General features: G+C 28.0%; 1 protein-coding gene across 8 annotated transcripts in view; it reads right to left on the bottom strand.

Moving 5' to 3' along the window:
* Positions 1-23,089, bottom strand: part of LOC111681546 (sex determination protein fruitless) — a 415,139-nt gene that overhangs the window by 66,932 nt on the left and 325,118 nt on the right. The window contains exon 1 of one of the 8 annotated variants that reach the window (XM_023443387.2): positions 1,530-2,072. The exons of the other annotated variants lie outside the window; for them this stretch is intronic. The gene's annotated coding sequence lies outside the window, so the exon portion shown is untranslated. Of the gene's footprint in view, positions 1-1,529; positions 2,073-23,089 lie in introns of those variants that run through there. 8 annotated transcript variants of the gene reach the window in all.

The following is a 23,089-nucleotide window of genomic DNA, read 5'->3' as shown; positions in this document are numbered from 1 at the left end:
GTTTATATTTTTTGAATTTTAACTGGAAGTGGAAAATACATGCAATATTCGTTCCCACAAAAAAAAAAAAAATACTGAATTCGATCAAAAATTTTAAAAGTTATTACAAATTCCCCAGCTCATTTAGGTTCCCAGAAAAAAAGTAATAAGTTAAAATGGTAGTAAAACCTCTTTTCAATACTTCTTCATAAAAATTTTAACATATTATTTCAACACGGTCATTGGAAGTTAAAGAAGTACATTTCGCTTACAAAGAAGTAAATCCTATAGTAGTTATAGATTAATAGGATTTAATTTTTTGATTTCCATAAAAATTTTCACACTCAGATCCCTTAGAGAAGCTGTCAGGTGTTTCGAAGCGCAAAGTCACAACTCGTTGTCTTAAGAAACATAGCAGCTGGAGAATTGCTTAAACTCCTAGTGAAAATCATTTCCAACTACACTACGCAGCAACAAAAGAACTTCCAAAGAAGCGAAAAAGAAGTAGAATTTACTCCATGAAAGTACAGAAAATGACTTGAAGAAGTAATGATTTTAACATAGGCTTGTTACAGGATAGATGTCCTTTTTATTTTATTTCAAAATCACTACATCTGAAGTCATTCTTAGGAAGTAATTTTTATGTTGTTTTGGAGAACGCAAATAATTTGGCTCAAAATATATAAAAATTGGTTTAATTCAAAAAAATCGAGTACAAAATATATACATAAAAATTAGGATTCTTTTCACTTCTTTGGAAGTCAATAAACATCATTTCCACCGAAAATAGTTCACTTAATTAATGTTAAAGTAATTTTTTTGTTAGTACTTTTTTATTTTTGCTCTTATAAAATTAAATTAGAAAATAAATATAAATTTTCAAAAAAAAAGTTGCTTAGGTTTCGAACAATACTGTATAGGAATCTTTATAAAATCAATTAATGTTAACCGAAAAAAGTGATGGTCAAAATAAAATTACCGATTTAAATAAAATTATATAATAAAGATCCATATTTATAATGACATCAGAAAATCGAACACATAAGTATGTTTGTATAATTACATAGAATATTACTAATATATAAAAATATTTAATACCAAATTTCGAGAAAAAAAAATCGATTAAGAAAAATCTATATTTTCTACGGTTTCAACACCTTAAAACACATTAAATCGATTCAAAATGTTTAAAAAAGTTTGGCCTAAAAATCTATGCATTGTAATTAGTTTATATTTATTATTACTTAGTATATTCACAATCAAAATTTTTATTTTATAAAAAGTTTATAAGTTAGTTTTCCTATGGACATTTTGTTTTATAAGCTTTTTATAAAATAAAAATATTGTTTGTAATTAAGGGGTAAACCATCAATAACTATATTAAACGTTTATGAATACAGGGGTATAAAGTTATTAACCTAAAATATAAACAAATCAAGGTTAAAAAATGAAAAGTTGTTGACACTAGTCATTCTAAACATTTGCAGATATGAAAAAAATTTACTGCAAATTTTATTTATGTAGGTATGAAGGTAACTTGTAATACTAACCTTTGAGATAGAAAATAATTGGTTAAAAATTGTAATCCAAAGTTCGGCTGAATTTTTGCGGTTTTTTATTAAAACTCCGGGGTTAACAAAGAAATAATATAAAATAAATCCAATAAGGTAGTTATGGCAATAGTAATAATCCCAAGAAAGGTGAGCAGCTTATAGTTGTTTGAAATTTCCGTTAAAATTTTGTTTTATATAGTAATTTGAATTTTTTAAAAATTATTATAATTTTATTTTAAATTTGTTTTCCAATCGAAAAAAAAAACTGTTAAAAGCCGAATTATTTCATTGACAACACAGCACCAACAATATTTTTTGTAATTTTTTTTTTTTACGTTAAAAAATGTTACACCATTAACTTTAAACGGCACATGTTTGATTCAGGCGTGTTTATTGGTTTTAGGGGGATAAGGGATAATTTTTTTTATAAAAATATTTTTTTTGTTTGTTTTTAATGTAAATAGGTTTTTATATAATGTGTTTTAAAATAAAATTTGATTTTAAGCTTTTTTTAATTTTTTTATTAAAAAAAAATTATTTTTTTTTATAATTTTATTTTGTTTATTATTTTTTTTGTATTAAGGCACTTGTTGGTTTTAAATTTTTATAGGTATCTGTTTTGTTTAATTAATTTCTAATAAATTTTGTTTTTTTTTTAATTTATTTGTTATGTTATTTAGCTAAAGAAAGACACAAAAATTTATTAATAATTATGTATATGACACTTTTATTCTCTTTTCATATATCTATAGGTATATTTTTTTTAATATTGTGTAATTTTCAAATTACTATTAAATTAGCTTAGTAGTGTAATTTGCAAAATTTTGTTTGTGTGCGCTTTTTTGTGATTTTTTTTAATTGTTGGTTCCAACCGTTTCCGAATTTTTTTGTTTTTCTATGTTAAGCGTTATATTACAAATATGTAACTAATGCTTTTATGATCAACTTAATGTTGCGAACCACCAACCAACTACACCAAAAATTATTTCAGTTTTTTTTCTTTACTTTAGTATTAGAGAGCACTAAAAAATAGCAGAAAAAAAGAGAGAATCGCACATTTTTGAACACACATACACACACTACTCTACGATCGTTTTGCTAAAATTTTTGTTGGCGCAGCTACTGCCAACGTTTTTAGTAGTAGGTTTGCCACAATAAGAAAATTTTTACGAATTTCCTACAACAAAACATATGGTTTCGATTATTTTACATATAAAAAGTGAGTGTGTGAGTGTTACACACTAACACAAATTCACTTTAGTTTTTTTTTGTGTTTGGAGCGACTGCAGAATGTTTGTGTATTTAAAATTTAAGCTACTTAAAGATTTTTTTCTACCTATTTGCAAAAATAGAAGACGACCGATCACCAACAGTAAATAGAAGAAGACACCTCAAAGTAATAAAGAGATAAATACACACAGAAGAAAAAAAACACGCAAATATTTCTCTTACATTTATATATATAAATAAATAAGCGCGCGTTTTGAGGCGTTGCGTCGTAACGTCACGACCTACCGACCGACTAATAGCAGCGATACGAACCAAATTGCCAAAAACCTTGATACCGATCACCAAAAATTACACAAACAACTAAAATTGAAAACAAACACATACTCATACACCCGAAAATATGCTGCTCACACAACAACAAATTTTGGCGAGCTTAATTTTTTTTTAATAAAGTAAATAAATAGGAGTACAATTTTTTTGCAGAGAGTCTGCTATATCAATGGCGTTAATGATAACGTCGTTGAACGTTGACGTCAACGCTTGAAAGACAAACCCACTAAAGCAAAAACAAATAAACAAACATTCTCTAAGGCAAATGAAAAAAATACAAGTAAAAAAAGAGCAATACTCAACTACAAACAAATAACAACAACATAATTTTGCTCAATTACCAAACAAAAACACACAAAAATCTATTTATGATAAATATCACCATTTTATTACAATAAGAACAAAAACAAACACACTTCAAATAAGAAATAAAGACACTCGACTAAGAAAAATGAGCAGCAGCAAATATAAAAAAGGGAATACGAAAATAAATAAACCAAACAACAAGTAAAAAAACAATAAAAACTGTGCAAAAAAAGTTAGCAAACACACTGAGAGCAACAACATCCACAACAACAAAAACACTCTCATACAACACAAATTTGTTTTTATTATAAAATAAAATAGAAACGTTAGCGTTAATGTTGCGCTGTAGCAGCATTTGTGAGCAAAGCTGCTAACAACAAATGTTTATTTTATTAGTGCATATGTATGCTGTTGCTATTTTGCGTTTTTTTTGGCAAAAACCCTGACTTGAAACAAAAATTAAAATACATTTCAGATAGAATGCGTTGTTAAAGATGACGTTGCTCAAACTCAAAAAGCAGAAGAAACAGCAGCAGCAACAACAACAACCAACAGTATGATGTAGTCGATTGAAACAAGCACAAGATTTCATTAAATTTGTTAAAAAAAACATGAGGGTTATTAGTTAGTTTTATTTTATTATATATTTTTATTGTTGCTGTAGTCAATTTTTGCATAGGAAAATTTTAATGTTTTTAATTAAAGAACACAATTTTGCAAAGCGTATAAAAAATAGCAACAAAAAATCTAGTAAGTTTTATTTATTTTAAACAAGTGTTTTTTTTAACAATTGTTAAAATATTTGTCAGAAAATTAGGAGAAAACAAACTACTTAAAGGAAAGTTCTATAGGAATTTTTTAGCTGCATAATAATAGATTGCTGAGAGAAATTTTTTAAACAAATGTGAGATCTATAGTTACCCAGCATACTTTTCAATAACCCTAGGTTTTAATGACATCTTCCCTAGCAAGCGTGGATCCAGACTAGGGAAAAAATAGAAATTTCATCATCCCCAAAAACCGAAAATGTTTGATGCAAGCATATATACGTATATGAATACGCATCGTTTGAGATCTAAAAGTGGTCCACGAGACACCCTATTTTACAGCCACAAAGAAATTCAGTATATCGCTTATGCGAAGATTTTTAATGCCAGTTGACATGGGATCTATTGACCTTTCAGTAAATATATATCAACTGATACTAAGACTATTTTTTCGAATAGTCCATTGAAAATGCTATTTATTAATATAAAAACTATTTCATTAACTTTGAACAGAGTATGGAATATTCTATGGATTAATCTATTAAGCATGGTATGAAAGACTATTTTAACCTGTCTATAAGAGATTTATTAACTATAGTCATCAGGATTTTGTATTCCTAAAGAAAAATTCGTAAAACGATAGAGATTTTCTAAATATTTAGACTACATCATGACTATGTACTTATACCCGGTTTTTAGATCTTACAATGTTGTCAGAAAATGTCTAATAATTTTGTGAACTTATAATTTTTGTTTTCAAAGACAAAAATTGTAAGTTGACACGGTTGACATTTTTCTGACAACATTGTAAGATCTAACAACCGTGTATACATAACACTAGTGTAATGAATTGATTGATAGTATTAAAACATTAATTCTTGTTAAAAAATTAATTCTTGTTCGTCCGATCTCTAAAAAAATAGAACTACGATTTTTATCCGTCTTTGTTAAAATATGATTTCCAAACTGTTAAAAACAACAAATGACAAATATGATCACGATTGCTGTGTAATTTAAAGAGTATTTTTTTTTTTAAACAGTGTTCGCTCAGGGAAAATTATTCTGAATATTACAGATTAAATGTAAAATTTCCTTATAACGATCATTTACATTGGAAAATTTTTTAGTTCCAAAGTAAGGTAAACTATTTACCGATAAAATGTTTTAAAATAAAAACCAAGTACCTACACAAATACACACATTTGCTAGTTTAGATCAAAAATCATCAATCAACGCTGTTAGTTTTTTTTAATTTAAATTCAGTACAGTTCTGCGGCTGTTTCCATCGAAAGTCGTAAAAATTGTTTTGTAAAATTGTATTAATTTTGTTTTTTAACAAATTACACCCAAAATGTTAAAAAACAATAAAAAAAGAAATAAAAAACAAAAAAGTTTAAAATGGGCGAAACGAAAAACTGCAAAAAAAATTGTTTGCAAATTTGTTGTTTCTTTTTTTTGAAATTTTGTTTTGTATTAATTCACTCAAAATGTGTGCTCTTTTTGTCACTGTTGTTGTTGTTGCTATTATTATTATTATTATTATTGTGTGCCTTAATATTAATAGTACTTTTAATTTGTTGTTGCTGTTGTTTTTGTTGCTATAGTATTTGGCAAATGTAGATGTTTGAAGGTCAGCTTTACGACCCATAAGCGCATATTTATTTCGGTGTTATTGTTTTTTTTTGTCGTTTGGCTGCTGCCGCTGTTGTTGTTACTGTATTGCTTTTGTGTTTTTCTCTTTCTTGTTCTCTTTGAAAGGTTTATTTTTGTATGTATTAGTTTTGTTTTCAATTTTTTATATATTTTTGGCAATTTTTTTTCTAAATCGTTTATTGTTGTTGCTGCAGTCGTTGTCCGTCGTTTTTGCTCGTTTTGCTGTTGTTCAAATTAGTTTTAATAACATATTTACGTTGTTGTTGTTTTTTCATTGTGCGCTGTTTGTTGTTTTCATTACACTTGTAGTGGTTTACATGTTTTAAATACCCGGCGATTTTTTTAAGGCTGGGAATCACATCTTATAATATTGATGAGTCTTTTCGATAATGTAGTTATTTAATACATTAACTGGCAATGAGTAGTCATTATTTATAAAACTATTTATTTTAAGATTTGTAGCCAATAATCTGGAGTACAATTAAACAAATTTTTTTTGGGTTGACTCCTTGTTGACTTTCTTGTAAAAAGTATTCCCAAAAGCACGATTCAAAATAACTTGTTAATGGAGCACTAGTAATCAATGAAATTTATAGAACCGGGACAGTCGGGTAAGTACATTTGTAAAGGTTGTTTAGACTTGTATTGTACAGTATAATCTTTAAAAGTTATTTTCACATTGATAGGGTTAGGCAAAAAAATATATTTCTGACAATCTTGCAAGATGAAACTGAGTTGCCACTGTTGTTAGGACATTTTCTGAAAACTTTTTTGACAACGTTGTAAGATCTTACAAGCGTCTGTCTATACATAAGCTTATATTAAAACTGGTGAATATGTTTTATTTTAACTCATAGTTTGTGTGGATTAAAAATATACTTAAAATACCAATTCAATTTTCACTTTCGTCATCTTACAAAGACAGATACAGTTTCCTTAACCCTGGAAAATATGCACATAATGATTTCAACTTGATGCTTAAGGAATTACTACATTAGTCCGAAACCAAATTTCTAAATACGCTACCAGTTCCCAGAACTGCAGGGTTCTAACAAACATCAGCGAAGAACTCACATGTGTGTGATCTATCTCATGGGTGAGAGGAGTGTGCTTTTCCGTGCATGAGTAAATGATGTAGTTGAATGTGAAGATGATGATGATGAGTGTTTATGTGTATGTTTGTACGTATCTTCTACCTACTTAAATGTACCCCAATCAATTTTTAGGGCTTTTTTCATTGTTCACATGTGCTTATTATTTCGATCTCTCTGCATAAGTGTAAGTATTTGACAGTTGTACCTATATTTATATAAAAATTCTGTTGCCTTTCCGAAAATGCTTGAGTTTTCATAAATGAACAAGAAGGTAATGTGACCGACTGACTGACTAACTCACTGTCTGCATGTCTCATTATCATCATGTGCAAATTTTTGTACATAGATTTAAAATATTAACAGCAACAATAACATACATGATGCAGTACAGTGGCATGTATAAAAAAGCGATAAAATTTTTAAGATTAGAATTTCAGGTTTGTAAGTATGTACATATAATTGGAACGTTGTTACACATACTGGACATAATTTGGAAGGAATTAAGATCTGGGACAAAAAAATACTTATTGCGAAAAGAATAAGCATGCAAAGCAACTGAAACTCCGAACCGACTCAAAGATAAATAAACATTATTTTTTCAAAGGACCTGATATCAATTTTTAGATTTCTGTTTAAAAAATTAATTTTAAGAGACAGTTTGTTATAATTTCTATTTATTAAATACTTTTTGTTAAAGATCCCACTGTCCATTTGTCTATGCAAGTAATTTTTATTTACGATTCTATTTTTCCTCCTTTCTTAATTTTTATTATTTATTAATTTATAAATTTAGTTTGCCAAATCGTTGTTGTTGTAGATAGTATTTGTTGCTTTACATAATAAAATCATTCTAGAAGGTTTTATTTTTTTTTCATATTTGAAGCAAAACCCAAGTGTACTTAAGTTGTGAAATTATGAATATTATTTTTTTCTCATTAATTTAAATTTATTTTCAATATTGTACACTAATTAATTATAAAAAAATAAAACCAATATTATACCTATAAAACGAAATTTTTTAAAATTACGAAATTTTTTAAAATTACGAAATTTTAGAGAAATAAAACGAAATACAAGTGATCGACTTGGTGATGGAAGGCAAATCTTGAAAAACACGAAAATCGTGAAGACTATAAAGAAGTACGATCACATGTAAGTATTTTCCATAACAACTCGGAAATTTATAAAATTTTAAATTTAATTTCCGGCAACATAATGTCACGCACATTTTGAAACGTGATCCTTATTTATGTTCTTCAAAATAGTCGAGAACTTTGTTCTCACAGAGAACACACTATGGTAAATCTGATATGAACAGAGTTTCCCATGGACATATCTGGAAAGGAATGACAATTCTATGGTATCACTTGTATATGATAATATTCACCCATCACCATTTTTAGCCATAGCAAAGTCCTGCGAGATATTGGTAGCAATTATATTCCCCGGAATTGCAATCTCAAGATAGGGCTTTCATTAAGGTTATTTAAAAGTTCGCATATCTTTGAACATTAAAAATTTCAAAAAAGCATTGAGCATTAAAAATTTCAAAATGTTATAACAGTAGTTAGATCTTTATTTTCATTGAACCTAATAATAACATAACAATTTTTATAAATAATGGTATCTTCGTACTTTTATAACGTCTCAAATATGGCAAAAAACGGGGAATTTAAAACTTTATGACACTATATTTGGAAAACCTAATGTGATGGATAAATGTCATATTGCTTAAACCTTTAGAAAAATATACTTTTGTAGGACTGTGTTATCAAATATTTACACCTAAGGATATTGCCAAATTAAAATTACAGATATCTCCATTTTTTGGTGTTAGATCCGGTCCGATACGATTTATTTTGATTATTTCGTTGATAGTATTTTGACATACTTTTGGGTATCGATTATGAACTAAAAAGGTAGATTGACCGTAATAATGGCTAAACTAAATATGAAAGGCAGGTTTCCTTGACACAACGGGAACCAGGTAGTCTTTTGAAAATATGTAGTTGAAATTGATAAATTATTTTGCCTAGCCCCCATAGAAATGTAGCCAGCTGATACAGCTTTTGATCTCATCATTATTTTAAATGTTCCAGACTATCCTTTGACCCTATCCTCCATACAAAGTCTACTTGAGAATCTCTAATATCATAATTTGCCTATAAAGGTACATAACATCGATCTAAATCTATTTTATTAAATTTATAAGGATAGGTCCATATTACCCTTGCGCACATATTACAACTTATTCAGAACGCAAGGTTTTTGTCAAGAAATTGTTAAAATACCTATTTTGGTATTAAGAAACTTTGTAAGGCTTTGTCATATGAAAGTTCTTTAAGAATTTTTTTTTCGATAAAAATGTTAAATAAACGTATGTATTTTTATATTTGTAAATAGTACTTTCTTGTTCTAGTAATTGCTTAGAAAATAAAGCTGTTAATTGATTAAAAGAACATTTACATCATTCTAATTAAATTTTTGCATAAACTCACAAATACACTCAGACTACTCACGCATTCTTAAGATTCATACAAAATTGTGCCTCCGACTGCTAAAATATTTAAGAGGCTAAAAGAGAGCCAATTCTGTATGTAATTTGTAGTATAATTTTAGATCCTCGTTTTGTTGTTGGCGAATTTGCAAAATTTAGAAAAACAAATTTAAAACAAAAATACTGTATGGAAACAATATTAAAAAGAATTTTGTTATTTTTGGTTGCCTTTTGCTAAATTTAAACAAAAATAATAAAAACGCACACAGAAACACTTTAAATATACACTAATAACAATTAAGTAGGTAGGTATGTAGTGGATTTTTATTAGAAATTTACTTTGTTGTTCTTGTTGTGCAAAAATGAAAACAATCATATGTATATAATTTTTGCACAAAATATAAAAAAAATAGAAAGATTATTATTTAAGGCAAAAAAAGTGATCATAACAGCTCACAATTAATTTTTGCACATACAGACGAACACACACACACAAACTCGGAACGATCGTTCGAATTTGTAGAATCAGTAAAAAAAACAATAAAAAACAACAAAAACCGATTTCTTAATAGAAAGAATTACACCGCATGCCGATTAGAAAAGAACTGAACGCAATCTTCAGGCAGCCACATAAAGTTCTTGATTACGACAAACGACGATGAACGCGACGCGTTCAAAAAAAAATTCAAACAACAACAAAACATTAACTATACAATTGCAACAACAAATGCTTTACTAACGACAAATGCTGTTTCTACTAAAACGAGCAAAAAATAATAAAAACAGCAAACACAGCAACAAGTAAACTGCGACGGTAGCAGCAGCAACAACACAAAAATTATTTAATAAACAACATTACAAAAAATTAAATATGTTGTGCAAAAAAAGAAAAAAAAATAAAAGAACCTACAAAAAAATGGCAAAACAATAGAGAGCACTAGAATTTGCCAGAGCAGTAAGAAGAGATCAACAACAACAACAAAGTGTAAAATAAACAAGAGAGTTTTGAAAAGAGTAGCATTTCAAATGAAGAGTTTTTTCTACAATCAAAAGAGCACAAAAAAATATGTAAAATTTTATATAGATCGAAAGTACAAAAAGTAAAGATAACAATAATGAAGAAAAAAAGGAAATAATAAAAGCTTTTACATAAGTACCTATTATCTAAAAAAAGTATTATTGTTGTTGTTGCTGCAAATATTCTTAAGTATCTATTGCTGTTGCTACAGCAATAACATCAACAGGCCAAATATCAACGCAGCAATTTATCAACTGCTGCTCGCTGTTTACACCTAAAATGTACTGAAAAAATTAGGACACATTTTGCAAAACTCTCAGTTTAGGCATTTAGAGGGGGGCAAACAGCAATAAAAGAACAATTAAAGCAACAACAACAAAACTGCAAACAGTGGGTCATGATATTAAAAAAATTAATAAGAAATTAACTAAATATGCCTAGTACTTTATACCAATGTACCTACATTAGAATGTTCCGTGGACTACCTTTTTAGTAGTGATACCTCTGAAACGACAGCTATGTATACACTGTTGTAAGATCTTACAAAATTGTCAGAGAAATGTTTAAAAATGTCTAATAACCGTTTCAACATACAATTTTTGTTAAGCTTTATTGTCGGAAATATATCTTCTAATAACATATCACAACAAACGTTGTAAGATCTGAAATCGTTCCCTGCTAGCCTTTCAAAATCTTGATCTTAGTACAATATGTTTAAATCAAAAAATATAAAAATATTCTGAATTGAAGCAAATCTAATTCTGTTTTTGTTGAATATTTTTTAGTATAAGCTAAAATTACTACTATTTTCGATAAAAAGCGAAATAATGTGCTTCTCAAGCCCATTAAAAATCAAATACTCTAGAACAGTTTCTCAGATTTTTTTCGTAATCAACTTAAAATTAAGAAATTTTGGACAGTTATTTTGAAAAGATTTCATATGTTTTTTTAACATATCGTACTGAGATCGACATTTTCAATCGTTGGTACGGAACTGAGACTCCTATCAAAAGGAAGTTGCTGTATATATCTTATTTGTATTGCTTTTACTCCACTGTGTAATGTGTTAGCGTCAAGATTATTTTTTGCTAAATAAAAACAGATCAGTTGACGTCGATGACGTCGTTGAATCAATAATACAATGTTGCCTACTGCGCGTATTGTTTCTGTTGCAATTATGTTTTAATTATTTTTAATTTTCGTTTTTATTGAAAGAAAGCTTTTGCAGAAAGGAACAGTTGTTATTGTTTATAAAGCGAAAGAAATTTTTAAATTTTCTTTGGTCTTTTTTGTATTGAGGAAGATCAAAAATTCTATATATTCTACATATGTATGTACACGTACATCAATAAGAAATTAAAAATTGCACTCTTACACAATATTTGCTCTTATCAGAGATGGTACATGAAATTTTTTACTGAACAGCATAAATTTGTATACATTTCTGATTTACATTTTTTTTAATATTTTTTTTTTTGCAAATTTATAGCAAAATCATTTCAGTCTAACTTCCTAAAAGTTGTGATCTGACACGGTTGTCAGATCATACAACGTTGGCACTAAAATGTTCAGAAAATATATAACAATCGTGTGAACTTACAAACTTTGTCAAAAATTGTTAATCCAAATAATGTATGTATTCGACTTTTGAAGTTTGATCGACAATCAATAAGGATAAGGAATTTTAAAGTTTACCAAAAATGTCATTGGTGTTTCATTATACTTTTAATGATCGAGTTGTATCAAACAAAAAAGAACAACTGTACTAATTTTGCCAACCCTGCCTCACATAGATACTAGCACACATTCTCACAAACTCGCGTTAATAATAACACTCAATTGCGTATTTGATATGAGAATTTTTTTTGTTTGTTTTTGTTGGTCTTATTATGTGCTTACGTGCCAAACAAAACAAAAAATACAACAAACAAAAACACTTAAAATATGATTGTATTTTGAACATATGACAGTTTATAGCATAAACTTTATGCCGAATTCGTTAAGTTTTTATAGTAAATTTTCTAGTCGAGAAATTTTGAAAGAAAAAACATTTAATTTTCCGTAAACAACCAAATATAAGAACTTTTTTATAGTTCTCAACTAGGGGTCAAAGTACAAGAAATCTATTAAAATTATGTTTTTGGAATATTCGAAAAAAAATCACAACATATTAATCAGATTTTTTCATATATATATTATTGATTATACATGCATATGTATATCAGCATTTAAGCCCCCTTCACACGAGTACACAAGTAATATGATTTGTAAACATTTGTTGAATAAGAGAACGGAAAGGATCGCAACATGTAAGTTTCTCAGTGTGTACCAGGTTTAATTAAACCATTACACAATTTATTTTTTGAAAAAAATTAAAAAAATATATATTTTATATTTATATAGATCATACGACTTTTACTCTATCTTTCTTTTATGGAATGTCATTTAACATTAATTACGTAAAGTGTGATCGTATTTTTAAAAATTCCCGAATATGCATAATATAATATGGCAGCCCTGAATATGCATCCCTGTATTATAAACAATTTTTGTATTTATCAAAAAAGAGATAATTTATGAAAATTTTGTATTTAAGTAAATATCCAAGTGATTGAGTGTTCCAAATGTTAAGGTATGAATGTATGTACATACATACATATGTGTTCACTTTCAAATCAATTAACACATTTAATTATTGTTTTACATTTCTAAATATATGACAAGTGTAATTGTCATGTACATAGAATTAATTTAATGCATTTTAAGCTAATAGGCTTTAGTTGCTGTCTATTTTTATATTTTAATCGTGCATTTCATACTAAAGGGCCATTACCGAAAACCTGGATATTTTGAATTAGGTCTATCGTTTTAGATAGCTATCAAAATAAAAGCAGTACACAGAGGGAATGAGAGTGTATATTTCTTTTCTTGTATCAATAACATCCGTTGTCAATGTATGAACATACTTACGACAAGACTCTTTGTCTAAATCTAAATTTTATATACATCCGTTGTCTAAATGTTAAAAAACGTGGTATGCTCCCTATTGACCACGGATTGAATGACAATAGTGAGCTTTATACTTTGACGACGGGTGTTATTAAAACATTATAAATACTTTGATGTCAATTTGGTATCAGTCTTTTATATTTATATTTTCTTTCATATGTACTTCTCCTTTTCAATACAACTAACTTTGAAAAAAGATACACGGATAACTTTTCATTTGATATACATTATATTCAAAGATATATCCCGAAATTTTGTAACAAATACAGGACCTTTGATAGTATTCATATTTAAAGCATTAATACACAGATTTTTGTTCTCCTCAAGTAACAAAATGTTAAACAAAAAACTGTCTGATCTTTAAATACTTATAACACAACACTAACTTGGTCAACTGGTACGTAAATATGACCCTATTGTAAGCAATTTTCCAATTATGACCATATACATAGCTACAGTAAAAAATAAATAAATAAAATTGTTTTCAAATCAAAAACATAAATTACAATTTCAAATAAAAAATTCACACCATACAGTATTCGCACTGTTGGCCGTATCGCAATCGAATGGACTTTAAAGATATTCTACCTGTTTTAGGAAAACAAAATCCAACATCTTGGGCAACAGCAAAACGTTAAAGTGTAAAATTCGAATTAAAAATCAGGTATAAATAAGTTTATTTGAAAAATTATTTTTAACTTGACACTTTTGGTTAGTGCAAGTTTTGGATATTTGGAATCAATTGGTTGGTTGGTTGGTGTTAGTTGTGGTGATGATGTTAATGGTGGTGTTTATAACTTTGCGGGTCTTATGGCGGCGGATTTTGTTTGTAACTTATTTTGTCTGTCTGTCTGTCTGTCTGTATATACGCTTGTCGATCTATCAGTTGGTGTTGGTTTAGCTAGCTGTAGTTTAAGTTTATGTTTTAGACTCGTTTGGCATTTAACTAAAGTGTCAAAGTACTCAGTTTAACAAACGCCACGAAATGACATTGAATACAAAAGGCAAACATACATATTTACATTAGAACGTTTATATTACAACCAGATCTGGGCAAAAACAACAAACTAACAAAAGCATTTACAATCTGCCAAGTATTAACAATAATATTAGAGATACAAACAATGTTTAAAAACTAAATTACACTCAATGGCAAAAGTAAAGGGTCGCTTAAATTGAATCATTATGAATATGAAATTTAAGTATTTAATAACTAGACAAACATAGACAAATAGCCTGCAGTTGCTAACTAAAAAAGGGTAATTTTAGGTTAAATGACGGTGATTTAATTATGTCTGCTTGTGTATCGGTATCTTGGCAAACGTTTTTATACCCTACACCACTATAGTGGGGAGGGTATTATACGTTTGTGCTGATGTTTGTAACATACAAAAATATTGGTCCAATACCCACCTTAAAGTATACCGATCGATTCAGAATCATTTTTTGAGTCGATTAAGTCCGTCCCGTCCCGTCCGTCCGTCTGTCCGGCTGGCTGGCTGGCTGTCCATGTAAACCTTGTGCGCAAGGTACAGGCCGCAATTTTCAAGATAATTTAATGAAATTTGGACCAAGCATGTTTTTTGGCACAAGGACGAAGCCTATTGAAAATGGTTGAAATCGGTCCATTATTTCACCTAGCCCCCATACAACCGTACCTCCCGATTTGAACTTTTTATGCTATAATTACGTCAAATATTCTGCTATCTCTCTAAAAATTGGCACAAATAAGTTTTATATAATTATAAATATTACTGCAGATTTTCGTAAGGATCGGCCTATATTTGACCCTAGCCCCCATACAAACCCCCCTTCAAAAAATGACTTAAACGTCTAAAATTGACTTGTAACCATTTGTATCGCAATGAAACTCAACAAAACTAACTGTTATTTAGAAATATATCCTTTTCCCAAATTTACAGACGATCGGCCCATATTTGACCTATATAAAGCCTCATTTAGAAATTTTAGTTTTTTATCAATAAATGGCTTAAATATTTTGGAATTATGGTAATATTCAACAGTTTCTTTACAAAAAATAAAAATTTTATAAAAGTAAAAATTGTAGAAATATACTCATGGTGTAGGGTATCATATGGTCGGCCATGCCCGACTATACTTTCCTACTTGTTTTGTTAACAAATGTTTAAGTTTTTTTATAGGTATTTGTTTATTTACAATGTTACAATAACAGAACGAAAACAAAAACACACCTTTTTCAGAGTGCAACATAAAAATCTTTAACAACAACATCAAACAAATAAAATGCTCGTAATATGCGGACTAACAACAACAAAAGCGCCATTATACTTTTAGCACAAAAATCAACTTAAATAGAAACATTTACAGGGTTCTCACGATTGTTGGATCTGTTTATTTGAAGTTTTGTGCACACAACTGAATGCAGCAGCTTTATTTTCAATATTTTTTTTTAACATTTTTTTCTAACAAAATAATATTGTTTAACTATTGTATGTTTTTTGGTTTAGTTTGTGATTTTTATTGTTTTATTAAGGTTTTAAACATATAAAAAAAATATTTTCAAAAAATATCAAAAAATCTAGCACAGTGATTTTGTTGGTATACATATAAGGTGTTTAAAAAAATTAATATATAATGGACCAAATGTTAAGAATATTTTCATTAACATCAAAATATTCGAATACTTTCTGATGATCATTAGAATTTAAAAAGGAAATGGCGAAATATAGCGAAATTTATAAGAACAATGCTTTTTTATTATTAATAATAAAGTCCCACTGTAAACTTAAAACTTTTTATAACACTACCATTTATGCCTTTGTCCGTCCGTCCTACCATCTGTCAGTTGTTGTCTGTCGGTCCAGCATTTGAAACACTCTACTCTACCGCAATGTTTATTGTGCAGTGCAGTAAAAATAATTTTGTGTCAAGGTTTTGCACTGTATTACTGAAAAAGGAGTTTTTTTTTTTTGCTTTTTTTCCAACATTAAACAAAACATTTTTTTTAGATTAATTTCATGATTTTCAAATAGACATAATGCAAACAAATAAAGACAAATATAAAATATAATAAATATGATCATACCACATTATGTTACAACCATTAATAAAATTGACAAAACAAGAAAAAAGAATCGTTTTCTATGTTCATGCGTATAAAAAAAGTTATAAAAGTGAGAAAACAGTTGGAAAATAATTTGAAAAATTCAAACATTATTTTTGAAAATTTATTACAACTTTAGTTATTTGCTAAACTAAAACATTAATTAATAAACTGGCAGGCACTTTGGTTTGTGTACAGTGTGATGTATGTACATAAGTAGTGGTAACTTGTATTATCTTTTATATAAATCTTAAATAGATTTTAATTAATTAATTGTGGAGAATTGTCGTTGAAAATGTCACTGCCACATTGTGGTGGTTGAGTGAACCTTTAATAAGAAATTATTTTGTGTGTTTGTATATCATGAAGAATATTTACAGGTTAATAGAGTGAAACGTGTGTGCAAAAGTTAGAATATAGGTGGAGGAGAAATGTTTCTGTTATACTAAGTGGCGTAATGCATTTTACAAAGATTTTTGCATTTGTATATGCTATGTTAAAAGTTGTCCTTTTCGGCATTTTTTACAAATTTCAAAATTTCTAACATAAATATAATTTAAATAAAAAAATCTAAAAAAAAACATTCTGAAATTTACATATTGTCACCTGAAACGCTTACCAAATGATTCTAATGTTTTGCATAAAATGAAATGATTTCAAAAAATTTGACTTCTCCGACCAAAATTAGGCCCTATATACAAAAACATTTAAATATTAAAGATAAAAATACCAATTATCCATTTTCGCTATTAAACAATATTTTTATTTACTACAAATAAATCGCTTTGATAGACGCAGATTTTTATATTTAAATTGTTTTTGCTTCTTCTGTAAAATTTTAAAAATGTTTTATAGAGCCGTTTGCATTTAAGATGACGATATGTATGTAAGACAAAATAGATATGAATAACACTAACACTGGAGTGTAGAAGATCGCTATATAAGGGGTACAAAATTTGAAAGAATTCAAAATACTGAGATTAAATTATACTTCTCTTAAGTAATGCACCGTGTGAAACCGAATCTGATTTTCTTAATCACATTTGGCACTTAAGATATCGTGGTCTGAAGTTTAAAAAAAGGTAATTTCTGGGACCATTTGAGACGTTATAATTAATAAAGCTCATGATTTTCGTTATATTTATGTAAACATACAATTCAAATATTAATGATAACAAAGTAAAGCATTGGATCTATAGCCAACTAAGGATGGACTCAAAATCACTTCTTCATTTGATTTAACGATTTTTGTTCGTCATTCCGTTCGTGAAACATCGTTATATTGGCCATTGACCCATAAAAGTTTATATATTCTGGGTATTGAAAATGGGTAATATTGCTTCAAGTTTTCGGATAGCCCCTATTCAAGTAGACCCCGATAAACAGCTATAAAGGGCATAATTGATTTTAAAGATGAAATTCGATTTACCAAATCTATAATTGACTCTCCTTTTATAGTCATTTTCTCCTTCAGAAAATGACTATAACGTTTATTACAAAACTTTTTTTGATGATCTTACCCGAGTATATCGATGAAATTTGACCTGAGTAAGTTTTTTATGACCCATCTCTACTGACTTATATGAGAATCGGTTCATAATTGGTAGGGTTAATATAAAGAACCCTTCAAAAAATGACTTAAAAGTTCTTGCGAGTATAGCGATGCAATTTGACATATACAAATGCATATAGCAGTTCTGTGTAGTCTAGCCTAATCTGTTATCCTGTCCAGTCTATAGTTTATCATGTATTTTATAGTATAATCTATAGCATAGTCTTTAGTCTTGTCTAGTCCCTAATCAGTCTATATTCTAAAATAAAATAAGTTTAGTACATAAACACCTAAAAAGTGCTATTTTTGTTATAAGAAAGTGTTTTGTAACTAATGATTTTGAAACAATAAAAATTGTGAACTCTTCAAAACTTCTAAAAAGCTAAGATACACAGTGGTCTTATATCTAACAAATAGTTCTTTAAAGACTTTGTAATTACACCACGCAATAATAGTAAAACTTTGGTGAACATTAATTTAAAAATAACATTTACATCATATAAATATTTTCAATCGCTACAATCTATAAAAGTACTTAAGTTGTCCTAATTCTAAGTCAATTCAGACAATACGTTAGAGGGGCTGGCGGACAAATCGACAGCTAGTAAGAAACATATTTTTAAACTCACAAGGGTTAATGGACTCATTAAACTTGTATAAAAAGTAATAATTTTACTTAAACTAACAACACATACAAGTGTGTGTGTGCCTCACACAACACTAGCTAAGTAAATGTAATTGAATGAGAGAAGATTGTTTGAATTTTATATAGTTTATTTATTGAACTTCATTATCAAGTATTTTATTTAATAATTAACAACAACGTGTATCGTAAAATGGGCACATTTTTTTTCTCGTACACCTTTTAGTTTTTTTTTCAGAAAAATAAAAATCATAAAAAATCAGCTTATTACATGAAGTTAATATAAGTAAGAGTAGTGTAGTTTTTTTGTAGTTATTTTCGCCCAAATATTGCGTAGGTTTTTTTTATTTGTAAAATAAAACTAACAACAAATACAATTTACACATACACCTTTTACCATAATTGTACATAAGTATGTTAGGTCTTTATGTCTAAAAGTACTTATTCATTAAGTACGCGTATGTACTTTTTATTTTGCGTTAACAACACGCACACACTCCAGATATGACGAGTACCTATTATAAAAAAAGTAAATTTTGCGGTATACAAGCTCTTAAGATATAATATCTTTGGGCTGTAAAATGCTTTACAGCAAAAATTACAATAGTAAACACCTACAATGATTCGTATGGGTTTTTTTCTACTTTAACATAGTCACTCATACATACCTTAGTAAATATGTATGTTTTTGTATTTATTTAATGATTACCTCCCTTTAAACCGCTCAGCCCTGTTATATTATCGGGCGATTTGTTTTTGTATCTATAGATATTTAATAGGTATATTTGTGTAAAAGTATTTTATAGGCGCGTGCTAGTTTTTTTTTCAAAGTTTTATATCATGCGTAAATATGTATATTGTTGCCTTTAAAAAATGAAAGAGTTGTATGAGTATGTGTTATAGTCTTAATATTTGTATCTATTATTTGTTTATTTAAGTTTACAACGTAATTTTTGTTGTTGTTATTGTAGTGTTTTTATTTTATATATATAACGGTACTATTGGTTTTTTACCTTAGCTGTCATATAACTCATGTGTATAGAAGTATGTATAGCAAAGATGAGGCCGGAAATATAGCACTGGAATCAAATTTTTGATTTGTTTTAGACACTTTAAACCATATACCGTCGTAAAGAGAGCCAGATGAAAAAATCAACACAACCAACGTAGCCACTGACCAAATTTTAATCCTACCAAATTTTAATCCTACCAAATTTTTATCAAAAAACCGCCAAAATCGTTTAAAACCTATGAAATTTTAAGAATCATTTAATTTTTCAGCCATCTTTGTAAGATCTAAAAACCATGTAACACACCTTTAACAATACCATTCAAAGTTTTATGTTACATTTATTTTTTAAAGTTTTTGTTAAATTTGGGTTTTTTAAACCTAAACGACAGGAAATTTTTACATCTTGTTCCATTAAGCTTTTTAGCATAGTATTTGTTGGACCAAAAGTGGGCAAAAAATAGGACAAAAAGGGGAAAAACTACTTTTGGGCTTTGAGACAAATTTTTCTGTTCTAAAGCAACTATGCCTTCACATTTATCAGAATTATGTGCTCAAAAATTATATTCAGGGGGTACGATTAATGTCGGCTAGGTGAAATACCGTTTTCAACCATTTTCGGTAGCATACGTCCTTGTCGAAATAAGAGTACGTGCTAATTTCATCAAATCAAATCTTGAAAATTGCTCGCGCATAGTTGTTCGCACACAGACCGACAGATGGCCCGACGTAGCTACATCGACTCAGACCCGATAGGTATACTTTAAAGTGGGTGTGGAACCAATATATTTATTTCTAACAAACATCAGCACAAACGCAGAATGTCATCCCACTGTAGCAGCGTAGGGTGTGATTAGTGTGTGTGCATGTTTCAACCGATTTTTCTGAAATTTTCACAATGTCTTCCTGTATGACTGGAGGGAACATTAGGCCACAATAACATACAATAAAGTCGTATATATCAGAAACTGCAAGAGATAAAGTAGAATAGGCTTAGTGTTATAGTATGCGTAAAACCTCTCATTCTTAAATTAAAACGTAACTTAGTATATCTGTGGAAATATAACAGCTAGAAGAAAAACTGGGTGGACTAGCAATAGGAGCAGTGGCATCTCTCATATAAATTAAATACAAAAAATCGAAACTATTACAACTATAGCGTACAAGAAGCTCAGTCTGTGTTAGAAATGTTTTTTGTTTGTTTCAAAAACAAACCAACTTTTTAACTACTTATTTGTAAGTACTTATTTAAGTTGTGATCTGTAAGTGAGCGTGGTAAGCACTTAAATCCAATGTCATCACCGTGTTAACATAATGAGTTAAAATGCTAATGAATAAGTACTGAAAAGTAGCTTTTTAACTAATTAGTTTTCATCGTAAGATTTTGATGTTAAAAGAACTCAGTTATGAACTGACATTACTGTAAACTAAGAAAAAATTTTAAAATTGGTATTTTTAAAATAAAAATTAATGAAGAATTTAGATAAAATTGTGAAAAAATTTACATTGACAATTTCCAAGTTAAGCCGGTACTTTCACGTTTTTAAAATGTTGTGTTCTATCAATATTTTGTCAAGAAATTACTATTTCTCAGCACTTGCCTGCTTTTGCGTATAAATACCCTTGTTATACATTTATGATCAGTTAGTTCTATTAAAATTGCAATACACACATGTTTGTGTATTTATACACATATCTATCATTAAAGTTATTTCATTGATTTTTGATTGACATTTTATAAGCACAAAAAAAAATGGCTTTTCAAACGATACAAATTTTTTCTTCTCTTATATGTGAAAAACTCGTTGCCGTTATCAACGAAATCGCCCATTTATGGTAAATAATTTTTACAAACTAATAAATGTAATTTTAATGCTTTTTATATATTTCGTAGACAATGCAGAAAAAATTATAACCGAATAACGACAACAGTAGAGTTTATTCAATGAAAATTAAAATAAAATATTCTTAAGTTTTTATATCAAAACTCGACTGTAAACAGGCGAAATTTTAACGATATGATATGTATTTATCTTATTGTTAATGTGTTAGTGTATTCTATGTAAAACTATGAGTACACTGTCGTACACCCAATTACTATGAATTAGTCATTCATGCATGAAATCTGTATTAAATGTTTTTGTATGTTTTAGTTTTGTTCTAGTCGAATTTCCTCATCATAAAATCTAATAAAATATATGTAGCATTCGATTGTGTATGAATGAGAGTATGAATTTGTGTGTTTTTTGTGTTTAACTCATTTTGCGCCTGAATAAAAGAAAATATACAACAATCAACAACTTTTTGCAACAATTGAATTTGTAATTTTATATGGTTATACATATGTAGATACTAAATGCTAATGAATTTTTATATATCCATAATATCTATTATCATTTTGGTTTTGATTTTTTTTCGTGTACAATATGCATTCTAACGAATAGATGCAAAATTTTATGAATTTTAATAGATTTAGCTTAAAGGAGTTTTAATGAAAATTTTTTTCAAATGAGAAGAAAATGTTTAATAGTTTTTAATATTTACAACAAAAATTAAATTAAACATTTCAATATTGCACAAGTGTTCATTAATAAATGCTGAAAATAATCCATGCCTAATATATATGAAAAATTTTGTACATTAAACGAAATGTTTCGTAGTTTCGCAACACGAATATTTTTTCCTAATGTATACGAAAAATTTATATACATTACGAACTTTTTTCAAATACATAAATTGTAAAATGCAAAATTACAATAAAAGTGTTAAAATTTTCGACATTTTTATTTATACAAAAACTCTTGTCACATGTCTTAACGAAATTATGTTTCGATCAAATAATATTACATATTATACATGAAGTTTTCGTAAATATTACGAACAAAGTTTTTTTGTAAAGTTAATCATGGACTAATTTTAGTGTGTGTTGTAGGTAAATTTAAGAAATACAAAAAATTTCCAATAATCAGAAAATATTGTGAGAAAACTATTTGAAGGAACGTTTCTACGCTAAGATCTCAGAGTATATTAATGATGATTTCTGAATAATTTTTAAGTTCTGGATCTAATGAAATATGAGTGTGTCTTTATCAATAAAAGTATAAGAAGTTTTCAATTAATATTAATTGAGACTTAAGAAAACAATATTTTGGAATATTACACTTAAGAATGTGAAATTTTCATTGATCATTTAATTATATAACTTACTGTAAATTTACAAAATAATATACATGTGTTGTAGATACATACATTCATACTTACAAATAAAACCAACATCTTTAAAATTATCTGAAACATGCTTACCTGAAACGACAAGAAAAAGTAAACGTTTATAATAAGAATTTCATTTGCAACAAAATTAACA

The sequence above is a fragment of the Lucilia cuprina genome, chromosome 4 (genome assembly GCF_022045245.1).
Source record: "Lucilia cuprina isolate Lc7/37 chromosome 4, ASM2204524v1, whole genome shotgun sequence".
Classification (NCBI taxonomy): Eukaryota; Metazoa; Arthropoda; class Insecta; order Diptera; family Calliphoridae; genus Lucilia; species Lucilia cuprina.
The sequence above is the reverse complement of the archived record's forward strand: the minus strand, read 5'-3'. Positions and strand labels throughout refer to the sequence as shown.